General features: G+C 50.5%; 1 non-coding gene across 1 annotated transcript; it reads left to right on the plus strand.

The window, feature by feature from the left end:
- Positions 1 to 5891: 5891 nt before the first annotated feature.
- Positions 5892 to 6003, plus strand: Mir365-2 (microRNA 365-2). Its single transcript, NR_029959.1, has one exon. It is a non-coding gene; the product is annotated as a microRNA 365-2 (primary transcript).
- The last annotated feature ends 6991 nt before the right edge of the window (positions 6004 to 12994 follow it).

The raw sequence follows: 12994 nt of genomic DNA on the forward strand, positions 1-12994 counted from the left end.
TAACTCCCAAATTCTGAACCCCACAGAACTTTGAAAACCCCAAGTTTCAACTTTTGTAACTAAATCTTTGGGAAAACTTTGAACTAAACCAAACTAACACTATTAGTCTATATTTATCTACCGTGAGGGATATGAATATTCATAAGCCTCATTGTAGCGGTATTAATTAACATGTTTGATTACAGTTGCTGCCCCACTGGGGTGCTGCCTAATGTGTAGCACAGGTGTCATGTTCCAGTCTAAAACCTGGACTGGGTTACAAGCACATCTGGCCTGAGAGACTGTTGTAAGAGACTGTGGCTCTTATTGTAGTGTCCACTTAATTAAGGCAAGAACAGCGATGTGCTCAGAGCTGGGGAGAGTCCACTTTCTAGGGTTCTTTTCTGGCTATGGTAGGAGGCAGCCAGCCTGCAGGCGAGCTGCCCAAATAACCACATTTCTTCTCATGTCAGTGGCTGGGCTTTGCCACATAGCTCTTCTAGCTGCCTGTCACAGGCCTTGCAAGCTCGCTCAGCAGTCTTTGCTTATGTGTCTTTTGGATGTAGCCAGTGGTGCCTGGTGCTGGTGCATGTGAGCAGCCGTGGCTCAGAAGCAAGCAGAAGCAGTTTTTTAAAATTCAAATTACAAATCTTTTATGCTGGGAGGGTCATGTCTTATAACTAAGGAAGTCTGTCTTTTTTTTTTTTTTTCAAATTTTATTTATTTATGTATGTGAGTACACTGTCACTCTCTCCAGACACACCAGAAAAGGGCATCAGATCCCATTACAGATGGTTGTGAGCCACCAAGTGGTTGCTGGAAATTGAACTCAGAACCTCTGGAAGAGCAGTCAGTGCTCTTAACCACTGAGCCATCTCTCCAGCTCCGAAGTCTCTGTCTTAACAATGGTTCAACTTAGGATTTCTGAACCTTACAAAATGTGTGGGAATAATATACTTACTACGTGTCTGTCTGTCTGTTTCATCCAACTTGGGGCATTGTATATGGTAATGTATGTAGGGTCTGGACCACTAAGCTGCATCACTTGGCTCAATAAGCATTTACTAAAATCTTCCCTTAGAAGTTTCCTTCCTGTTTTTTTGGCCAAGTGCAGTGATTCAAATTTCAGCACTCAGGAGGAAGAGGCAGGCAGATCTCTTGAGTTCAAGGCCATCCTGGTCTACAAAGAAAGTTCTGGGACAGCCAGGACTTTTAAATAGAAAAACCCTGTCTTAAAAAAGCCAAGGGGGAGCCGGGCGTGGTGGCACTCGCCTTTAATCCCAGCAATCGGGAGGCAGAGGCAGAGACAGGCAGATTTCTGAGTTCGAGGCCAACCTGGTCTACAGAGTGAGTTCCAGGGTAGCCAGGGCTATACAGAGAAACCCTGTCTCGAAAAACCAAAAAAAAAAAAAAAAAAAAAAAAAAAAGCCAAGGGGGAAAAAAGGAGTTTGGTTCTTTAAAAAATGATTGCTATATGTATTTGTGAATGCCTGTATGTGTGCCATGTATGTACTTTGTACCACAGAGGCCAAAAGAGCACATCAGGTCCTCTGTAGCTGAAGTTGCAGGTTGTGAGTTGCCATGTGGGTGCTAGGAACCAAGCCTGGGTCCTCTGTAAGAGCATCAAGTGCTCTTAACCACTGAGCCATCTCTCCAACCTTGCCCTTCTGATTTTGACCTTTTTCTGGGCTGACAATACACGGTGTGAATCTCTCTCACGCTGCTGGATAGTGGCCATGAGCTGCAGCTTCCAGCCAGCCCCATGATCTTAAAAGAGGAAGGACCCATCCTCTACAGTATGCTATTGCTAAGCGAGGACATCTGGTAGGTTAGGTGTGGCACACACATTTCCTCACTGGCTTCGGATAGGTGATTGACATGACCCCATGGAGGTTGAGGAAAGCCTCTAGTCTGTTCTGTGGTCTCATAGTAGCCATAGAAGGTGCATACCTGTGCTCGGCTGGCATTGTATAGAAGCAGATGGTTCAGAAGGAGAAACACTTTTGCACAGTTTGGATCCCTAGGTAGTCCACAAGAGGAGTGACCAGAAAAGCTCACCCCTCTATAGTGTACTCACTGGTCTGCAAACACGGGTGAAGGGACGTGCACTGGTCTTGGGGGCAGATACATGTATTTATATGGAAAGTCCATCTAGGCCCAGTTCCAGTAGTACTGAGGATACTCTGGGCGCTGAGTTGTGCCCCATGATGTGCCAGCCATCAGCATAGACCCGATAGTGCTGGTGCCGGGGGAGCCAAACCCCTGAAAGTGAATGTTCTTACCAAAAGAGTTTCTGGCAGATTGGTTATGGTAAAGCCAGCAGCTCTGCTGAGTGACTTGTAGATCTCCTGGCTTTGTTCATCATAGGCCAGAAAGGTCAAAAGGACTTTCCAGCGCAGCCCAGGATGAAATCCAGCAGAGCCTCTGTCCTCCGACCCATAGCCTGCTGCCCTGGAACTGCCTCATTGAGATAATTGGAAGGAGAACCAGATCCTGCAGGCAATGGCCCCTGACCTGCAAACCTGGCCGAGTAGGGCAAGCCCTTGCCCCAGTGGCTTCTCTCTGTAGGACGGGTTCCCCTCATGGCTCTTTGGGCCTGGCGCCTTCCTCCTGGACCACTTTCCAGCTAGGGTGGGGCTAGCACATAGCTTTCCCTCCAGAGCACATTCCAAACAAGGGCTGATACCTAGTTGGCTTTTCTTTTCCTTCTATCATGGTTTTGTGGGCAACAGGCTATTTTAGGGATTCTGTTTGCTGGGAGCCTCCTCTCCCTCCAGCTCCCTGGTAAGCCTTGGTGCTCATCAGCCCCAGAAGAAAGGCCTGGGCCAATTTGGCCAAAAGCATATGCCCATCATGGGCCAATTCAGCCAAAAATATATGCCCATCTTGGACTTGCACAGAGTGAGGACTCTGAGGAGCCTAGCCACACTGGGTTGGGTGGCCAGGGTTTGCGAGTGACTAAAAGTATCACCTAGCGTAGCAGGGGAGATGTTCCTCTGACCCCTGCCAGAGGTCCGATCCCACCTCAATTTGGAGCTCCTACACCAAAATGATGAGGAGTCCCAAGAATTGCCAGGGAGACGGTTGCCAAGGAGAGTTCCAGACCCGCTCATGAGAGAGTGATGAAAGCACTTCTGGGACCATTTTCAGATGGGGTGGACCATGAGGTGAGGCAGCATAGTGTTACACAGCCACAGCGTGGTGTGTGTTGAGGCAGGGGTACAGAACAATATTCTATCCCAGGGATAGGCTGAGGTCAAGAAAGGTCACCCAGAAGAGGTGAGCTAAGCCTTGAGGCCCAGGAAGGAGGATGGGTGAGGACAGCCACTCCTGACTGAACCCTTTCAGTGAGAGCACAATTCTGAGTCCTTTACACAAATTTTTTTGGGGGGTGGGGGTCCTCCAGACCACCTGTGAGGTGGGTAGACCCCAGTCTCACAGGCTCAACCCTAAACTTCCAGGAGTGAAGTACCCCTAGTAGGCCTCTGCAGCTAGTAGGAGGAGAGCTGGTATTGCCTGTGATGTGGGGGACACACCCATGCAGCGGGTGGCACAGCAGGAGCTGTGGAGAAAGGCTACATTAGCAGATAAAAGCATGACACGGTCACAGAGGTGCAGGTGATGTTGAGTCCTAGTGTTTGGGAACCATCCGGGTTTTAGTTTACATGGGCAAGTGTGAGGTACAGTTAGGCAAGACTGGAGCTGAGCTCATTTCTCTTAGTATGAACCGGGAAGGGACCTGGAGCCTAGGCAGGACGATGGATTGTCAGTGTTGGGGCACAGTCAGGCACACCTGACCCCTATTCCCAGGCCTCTTAGAGGGCATGAGTTCTCACAGCCCTTGGCATAGAGTGGACTGGACTTGTTGAATCTGCCAATCACTTTGTCTACTTGGGTTTTTTCTATCCTCACATTGCCTTGCAAAGGTAGGCTTATTATTCCTAATGACAAAATACGAACCAGAGCCAGGCAGGGAAATAGTTTTCAGTCACACGTTGAGAAAGCCTTGACCCTCGCATCCCTCGGGGATGTTCTGAGAGGAAAGCTAGACAGGGCTCATGGCCCCACAGAGCCTGTCTTAACTGGAGAAGTCCTACTCCCAATGTCAGTGGGGTAGCTTCTAGCCTTTTGGGGAACCTGGGTAGAGTGGCCTGGAACCAAGTGCCCTGTTGATGAGTGGCCTGCAGTGAAAGACCAGGTACTGTGGAGTGGGGTCTGTTCAGGGTCTTCCAGGTTTTGACAGCCCGGGTGCTTCAAATTAACCCTCTGTTGCCTGGTGGCTCACCCAGGTCTGAAGCAGGTGAAACCCTCCCATTGAAGAGGCTTCTGAGTAAGACCCTGAGTCTGGAAGACCTTTTAAAAGTTGTTTCTGGGTAAGTATGGCGAGAGGGAGACACTGCGTGAGAGCGCAGATATGTGCACAGGCTTTCTATGCATGGGTGAGGAAGGCCGAAGCCGGGTTTCAGTGGTGTGTTGTCTCCCTTCCACTGTGGGATCTGGACGTTGAATTCAGGTCACTAGGCTTGTGCTACAAGTGCTTTTACTTGGAGCCATCTTGCTGGCCCGGAAAGGTTTTTCATTTTGTTTTTTCCATTTTCCTACTAGGAAAAAAAAAAGTCAGTTATTGGTCCTTCCTTTTTGCCATTTTCTGACACCTTTGTACCCTGGCACTCTTTCAAAGCTTGCAATTCCCCAGAGTCAGTTTGACGGTTTAAACCTAAAAAAGCCCTGTGGAACATTCCAGAAGTCTGTCTTTGCTCACTATTTCAGTAGAAGGGCATAGGGTAGAGCCACCTGAAGCTCCGGACTGTGAAAGGTGGGGCAGGGTACAACAGAGAAGCCCGAGGGCCAGCCTCATCTCGAGGTTCATACAGCACTCACGCTACCCCACCCCTATTGTCTCTCAACTCACAGTGACTTGTGTTTCTCAGTGATGGCCAACCTGTGGTTAGATGCCATCACTGGCAGTCCTACTGGGTTCCATGACAGAGAAGCCATCTCATTGCCTCGTTAGATTGTGCAGATACGCATGCCTGGTGGCAAGGTGGAGCCCTCGGAGCTGGAGTTACAGGTATCTGTGGGACACATGGATGCTGGGCTCAGAGCTCTAGTACTTGTGATTGCACAGCAAACCACAGAGTCGTTTCTCCAGCCCCTGGCTGGTGAGTCTGATTTGAAGACAGTAGTTTCTCAAGTAGCCCAGGTTAGCTTTCAGCTCACCGTGTAGCCAAGGCTGTTCCTGTACCTGTCTCCCAAATGTTAGGATGACAGGAGTGCACCGTCTTGCTTGACTTGGTTTCTTTGGGGGTTGCTTTTTTTGTTGTTGTTGTTTGAGACAAGGTTTCTCTGTGTAGCCCTGGCTGTCCTGGAACTCGCTCTGTAGAGGGGGTTGCTTTTTAATGAGAGCTATCATGATGGGAAAAGATCCTTCTGCCCTCTTTGTAGGGCACCCCAGGCCAGAATGCTGTTATAAAGTTGAGCTCTGCTCTTCTAACAGTCTCAACTTTCTCAGACTCACACCTGTATATTTTTCTTCCACAGGGGCTGAAAGGGGAGGCAATGCTGGCTCTAGGCTTCCAGGCCAGGCTGGTTTTCTTATCTGAATTGGGGCTGGCCTCCACAGGACCCTGTCATGAATACACTAGAGTTCCCTCTTCCCTCCTTGAGCCACATTAGACCTGAGATTCTCACTTGACCCCCAGGACCAGTTGCAGCAGGGTGGGTCCATGTCCCACCTGGGGGCCAAATGAACTACACTCCTTAGTTCAAGTCCATGGATCCCTGTGGCTGAATGCACCAGCTGGGTTCTGGAGTGATGGCCTGGAGTGGGGCAAGGTGATGGTCAGGGTTGGGTAAGAGACCAATGTTCTACCTCGCCTCACGCAGGCTGGATAACCGACCACCTTACTTGGAGAGTGATCAAGGACAGCAAGAAAAATGAGGGACTTTCAGGGGCAGCTGTGTTTCCTGACTCAGTCATAATGCCCCTAAAAATCCTTATTGTTCTTGCAGTGTGCATCGGAGCCGCTGTGCCACCAATCCCGCCCTTGCCCACCTGGTCCTTCCAGGATGGAAGAACCCTTCCTGTTCTTAGACTGCAGTGCACCTGCCAAAATACGACGGGGTGGGCATGTGCTGGTTGCACACACTAATTTGCGGGCATGTTCACAATTTCCTTTCAGGGAGGGTCGGCATGGGGTAGAGGAGGGTGGGGGTGGAGGGGAGGGGTGCGTTCCTGGGTGTCCCTGTTTCATACAAGGGCAAGGGGTAGTGAAGACTCTCTGAGAGCCAGTAGCTACTTCGGTCTGGCCATTTCTCCTCGGCTGTGATCCCATAACTTGCTCCTTCTCCATCCCTGTTACTCCAGACAACACCTCTATGCTCAGCCTGCATCTCCACCTTCCCCAGCCCCATCCTACATGTAGTTTGACTTGGGGGCCTCTGGGTGTAGATAGGAACTGCAAAGCAGCATACATTCCTTTTCATCCGTCCGTCTGTATATCCATCCATCCATCCATTTATTTTTAAAATAGGGTCTCATGTAGCCAGGATTGGCCTCGATCTCCTGATCCTCCTGCCTTTGCCTCCTGGCACTGAGTAGGTAGACGCATGCTCCCTACTGCCCTGGACCTCTTCAACCTGAGTCATCTTGTGACATGCTCTTCTTCTCCCCTACCACATCGATGTCACCCGATCTCAAAGCAACTGTTTGTCTGCCAGCTGAGGCTGGGGGCTTGTCCCTGGATAGACAGACAGGGCCCGCTACAGCAAATCACCCAGTGTCTCAAGGACCTCACGTCAGCAGGGGATGGTCATCTTCAGGTCACCAGGAGGAGCCAGCTTGGAAACGCTCATCTTCTGACAAGATACTTTCAGTGTTTGGGGTATGCTGGACCACCATGACTGCCCTGCCAGCCAGGCCTTGATCTGTGGATGGTTTTTAAGAGGCCAGGTTTGTTCAGGAGCTGCCTGCTGGTGACTTGTTGGGTAAAGACGGAATGGATTTCCAAGCAGCTTGGCTGGCTTTTGCTAACTTCAGTTACCACCTTCCCCTAGATAGAGCCCCTTTGCCCTTGCCTGACCCTGCCTCAAACCTCCTTGTTCCTTCCCGTGGTCCTCATTCCTTGCCAAAGCACTTCCAATACTACAGGGCTGGGGAGGTGGCTCAGGAAAATGCTCACCACAGGTTCCAGCCTGGATACGTGGTGGCTCACCTGTGAGCTCAGGTGGCCAGACAGAGACGGTTCTCTGGGTCTGGCCAGCCACCCAGTCTATCCAAATCCAGGTTCAGTGATAAATCTGTCAAAGAATAAGGTGTAGAGTGTTTGAGGAAGGCACTCTGAGGTGGACATCTGGCCACACACACTAGGAGAATTCACAAGAGAGCCACCTGCCTCTGCTTCCCAAGCTGAGACAAAAGGCATGTGCTACTATGCCTGGTCTAATACATTAGTTCCTAAAAAGCAAACTGATAACTTTTTTTTTCTCTCCCAAATAGAAAGAATTGCCCTCAAATGCTATTAAGCATTGGATCCAAGAAAAGAGTGAGATTCGTAAACACGCATCCCTGAACTGTCTGTTGTGAGCCAGGCCTTCACACTTTTTATCCGGCCACACCCCATTAACAGGATGGGGATTTTTGGAGGGGAGGGACACATGCCGTGTGCACACTCTGAGGTCTGCAGTCTGACTGTGGGTCTCCTGGGATCAAGCTGCCGTTTACTTGTAGAGCCATCTCAATGGCATCTTTAAAAATGTAATATGGGCTGGAGAGATGGCTCAGTGGTTAAGAGCACCGACTGCTCTTCCGAAGGTCCTGAGTTCAAATCCCAGCAACCACATGGTGGCTCACAACCATCCGTAATGAGATCTGACACCCTCTTCAGGTGCATCTGAAGACGGCTACAGTGTACTTAGATATAATAATAAATAAATCTTAAAAAAAATGTAATATTCTGTGAGTTGTTGGGTTTTCCACTTTCATATGGGTTCCGGGGATAGAACTCAGCTCTCTTATCCACTGAGTCAGAGGGGGACTTTTTTATGGGAGCCAGGCCTCTCACCCAGTGAGCTATAGGCCTGTGCCTTCAGGAGCCTAGATTTCTTTCATTTTTTTCCAATGAGGATATGAAGATGTCTGCCACTAACTGCCTTCCAGCCAGGACCTAAAGAGATCTTGCTGGAGGGAATGGAAGCCTCAGAGTGGATGTCCCTGACTGACAGCTCTGTCTGGCCTTTTGACCCTTGAGTAACTTGAGGAATACTAAAGGCCTATGTTTCCGGTGTCTGTTGATACAGCCTAGATCAGAGTTACAGGAATCAAGAGGAACCTGGGGTGGGTGCCTGGGCTTGCTACGCCTTTTCTGCATGCCTTTGTGTCTTGGTGAGCAGCCAGGAGGAACCATCGGGCTACAGGCCCACAAGAGGGAACCGAAGAGAGTCCTTTGGAGAATGGGACCATTTGCCTCTGGCAGGCAAAGGTGACCAGGGGACTTACCGAGGACAGCATGGGAAATGGCAGAGCTGGGGTTCCCATCTCCAATTCTGACTCCCAAGATGAGTGACATTTCTGTAATAATAGTGGTATTCATTGTTAGTATATAGGAAACATAATGTAGTTTTTACATATGTGTACTACGTGCATGCTGGGGCCCACAGAGGCCAGAAGAGACCATCAAGTTCCTCTAGAATTGGAGTTCTAAGTGGTTGTAAGCTGCCCAATGTGGGTGCTGGGAACTGAACCCAGGTCCTCTGGAAGAGCAGCAAGTGCTTTTAGCCACTGAGCCATCTCTCCAGCCCCTAGTATAATATAATATTTAATAGCAACCACTTGGTCATTGTATCCAGAGGTAGATGGGAGCAGGTGTCTGACCCACAGTAGGGTGGGTCACTCCCATTAGCTTCCAGATTGCAAGTGTCTACTGGCCTGACCCTCAGTGGCCATTCAGTCTGTTATACTACCAACTAATCCAAGCTCTAGGTAGGGCACAGGTAAGTCCCTTTTACAGACGGGAACAGCCTGGGCTTGGGTCATCTGCCTTAGGGTGACAGCGTTAAGACCGATGCCTGCTGCTTCTCTGTTCAGGGACAGCCAGGAAGGAATGAGGCCATGCTTGGGGCCTGTGTGGAGGGAAAGCCCCGGCTACTGGGGTGCCATGGTATTTGGCAAACTGCCTCTCCTCCTCTGCCAAGTCAGCTCTGCAGCAAGCACGGCCTGAGGATGAGCTGAGTCGGTCGGCAGCACAGTGAGCTGACCGAGGCTTCCATTGTTGGCTCCAGGAAGCGGGTAGCTGTTTTCCAACAGGTCGGCAGAGCCAGCCAGCCAGCCTGCCTTGGAATTGGCGGATGGGAGTTGAGAACACTCTTTTCCTGGAGCCTCTGGGCTCAGGGCCAGGCCCTCAGGCTTCCTTTGGAGGGGGCAGGAGGTGGGAGCAAGTGATGGAGCCATTCTTGCCCAGCTTGGCACGGGCCTTTCCCTTTCCTCGGTCTGGCTCATGCCCTGTTCTCTACCCAGCCCTCTCTGCAGCAGGGTGCACACTCTTGGCACTGGTATCCATTAAGCCTTTTTTCCAGAAAGCAGGACGGCCACAGAGGCTCACTGCCAGCGCCTCAGAAGGGATGGGATGTGACCCTCAGCGGCCTTGTCCCACGTGGGCCACAAACCCCTACCATAGTGGAACGAAGAGCTCTGAGCTCAGGTACTGGGGTCTGATCAAGGGCAGCCACCTTGGGAAGGCTTGCATCCTCCCTCTGCCTGTTGCCTATTTGATAGCTACAGGAGTCCTCTATAGAATATCTATTTTACATACAGCTCTGACAGTTTCTGCCTGCCTTTTCCCTTCCAGGAGGACCCTTGAACTGCGAACACTAGTGCGTCCAGCAGGAAAGCTGTTCCCTTGGAGGGCAGTTAGCACTGCTGGACACTGAGGTGACACTTGGGTCTTCCCATGGAGTTGCTGTCTTCTACCGTTGATCCTGCAAGGCTGGCCTCTCCTGACAGTTGCTTCTTTGGCCTCTGGCCCTGAATTCAGTTGGGTGGATGGCTCTGGATTAAGTGCAGGCCTTGCCTCTGTCCTGGGTTCCTGAGGTTTGGGCCACTGAAGCACAGGGCGGGAGGAGGTTGTCATCTCTGGGGGGAATTTCAAGTTCAGATGCCAACAGCTGTGGGCTCTGGCTTAGACCTGGGGCCTCTGCACGCCCCCCCTTCCCTGTCAGCTGTCTTGGGGGCAGGCACCCAGTGGCTTTCTGTTTTGCATAACTGCAAAGCAGCAGCATTCCCACTGTCCCCACCTCTGTCTCCACCCCAGCCCCTTTTTTGGTACTAGAGTTTGAACTCAGGGCTTTAGACATTCTAGGCAAGTGCTCTACAGCTGAGGTATATAGTTCCAGCCCCTTTTTTATTTGAGACAGAGTCTTATATTATACAGTCAGCCTGGCCTCGAGCTCATAATCCTTTTAGCTCTATCTCTAGAACACTGACATTAAGCTGTGCGCCACCATGCCCAGCTGCTTTCCTGTTTGACTCCTGTGTCAGGAGCAGCCCTGGATGGAGGTGGGGTCTGTTCCTGATGGCTTGGCCATTGCAGAGGTGTCTGGTGATGCCACAGCACACTGATAGGTAGAGGGACAGGCAGCTGTCAGTTTTCCATGGACCTTGTTTCTGATGATATATTATTCCTCCCAAAGGTCATCTTTTGCTCTGTTTCACCAGGGTTCAGGTATGACCCACCCCACCCCCTGGCTTTAGAGGTAGGCACTGTGTTCCAGGCCTGGGGACAGATTGCCGAGTTGTCCGACCATGGGACTTCAATTGCATCTTCTCACAGGCATTGCTCGGTCAACAGAATGTCAGCTTGGAATTGCTGGCAGCCAAGTTGGTATGCATGTGAGGATGAAGCCAACAAAGAAGAAAGAAAACACCGAGTGTTTTTTCAGGAACATGCACCCTTGTATCTGTCACCATCAGGTTGGAATATTTCTTACCTGCCCTGAGCAGCCCCATCCATCCCTTTGATGGCCAGTCCTCCAGCCTGGGCCCTCCACCCACCTGTCTAGTGACTCTTCTTGTCTTTTCTGGATAGTCACATGGTATTGAATGTCTACTCTTCTCTTTGTGTGCTTTCAAGGACCACTCCTTCGTGTGCAGTAGGGGGCCAGCCACTCCTTTGCCGCAGGCAGCATTTGTTTAGCCATCTCGAGGATGATGGCTGTTGCCAGACTTTGGTGGTTCTGAATAAAACTCTTTTGAATGTTCAAGTATCATGTCTTGGGTGTGTGTTTGCGTGTGGACAGCAGGTTCATTCAGCAGCAGGAAATGGGTTTGGTGACGGTAGGAAGTCTGGTCCTGAGGTCACATAACTGGCCCAGGGAACCAGGTAGGGATGCCTGATGCAGTTGAAATGATGAATGTTGGGTGGGCTTAATAAAGAGGTTCACAAAAATGTACTGTAAAACCAGACAATGCCGCTACGGGGTCCACACCCCTGACTTCTCAGGGGCAGTCTCCCTTTCACGTGTAAGGCCCTAGACATCAGCTCCCTGACTCTTGTGGGGTGGAGGATGCCTGGTCCACCTGCTGCATGGCAGGTGGTTAACAAACGTGCTGAAGCAAGGACCATTGTCCATTTCCCTCCTCTGGTGTGCCCTGCCTTCCAGCCTCCACGTACAGAGGTCATTTTGCCTTCTCTGCTTGTCCTTGGCTGACCCCTGAGCTTACTGGAGTGGCTTCTAGGAGTCTGTGGTGTTTTCATGAAAGTTGTATTTAAAAATTCTCAGTCTAGGGCCTCCTGTACCACTCTATCCATTCATGTATTTGGTTTTACGATTCCCCATTAGTACGCCCAGTCTCTGAGGCGCCATGCGCCAGTCTCTCTCTGAGGCGCCATGCGCCCAGTCTCTCTCTGAGGCGCCATGCGCCAGTCTCTCTCTGAGGCGCCATGCGCCCAGTCTCTCTCTGAGGCGCCATGCGCCCAGTCTCTCTCTGAGGCGCCATGCGCCCAGTCTCTCTCTGAGGCGCCATGCGCCCAGTCTCTCTCTGAGGCGCCAGGCCCTTTTCTGCTTTCAAGGAGCTTCTGTTTCCAGACTAGGTCTCAGTTGCCCAAGCCCACCTTCCCTTACTCCAAAACCCAGGCAAGCTTTGAGTTTGTGATCCTCCTGCCCCAGCACCTGCATAGCTAAGATTACTGCCCTGCATCACCAGTAATGTAGTTATTGTTATTGTCCTGGAGAGACTTGCTAGAGTAACATGGAGTTCAGAGAGCAACTTTTTTTTTTTTTTGTTTTGTTTTGTTTTTTTCGAGACAGGGTTTCTCTGTGTAGCCCTGGCTGTCCTAGAACTCACTTTGTAGACCAGGCTGGCCTAGAACTCAGAAATCCGCTTGCCTCTGCCTCCCGAGTGCTGGGATTAAAGGCGTGCGCCACCACGCCCGGCCTCAGAGAGCAACTTTATGAAGTCAGTTTTCCCCTTCCACTTTTGCATGGGTTCTGGGGATTGAACTCAGGTCTCCAGTTTTTCTAGGCAAGCTCCCTTATTAGCTGAGCCATCTCATAGGACCATAGACTTATTTATTGTACTCTAGCCCTGGAATATTTTAACCGTCCTGAAAACCAAGTGGTTACATGATCTTCCTGAAGCCAGATCTAGCCTACCCTGATTGGTTCAAGGACTGGACACGATCCAAACACAGTATTCCAAATCATCCTTGTAGATTATTAAACTGTAAGTACCAGATTCCAGCTACCAGGAGCCACATGAGAAATTGAGACCCTGTGGCTGCCAGCTAAGATCAGCCCCTTTCCCTCTGCGCTGGCTGGTTTTATGTCAACTTGACACAGGCTAGCATTATTTGAGAGAGGAACCTCAACCGAGAAAATACCTCCATAAGACGAAGCTGTATTTTCCCAATCAGTAGCCGAGCCAATAGAGCATTTTCCTAGTTAGTGATTAATGTGACAGGGGCCACCCCAGGCTGCTAGTCCTGGGGTTTAAAAAGCAGACTAAGTGAGCTATGGAGAG

Source organism: Mus musculus, chromosome 11 (assembly GCF_000001635.26).
Source record: "Mus musculus strain C57BL/6J chromosome 11, GRCm38.p6 C57BL/6J".
NCBI classification, from domain to species: domain Eukaryota; kingdom Metazoa; phylum Chordata; class Mammalia; order Rodentia; family Muridae; genus Mus; species Mus musculus.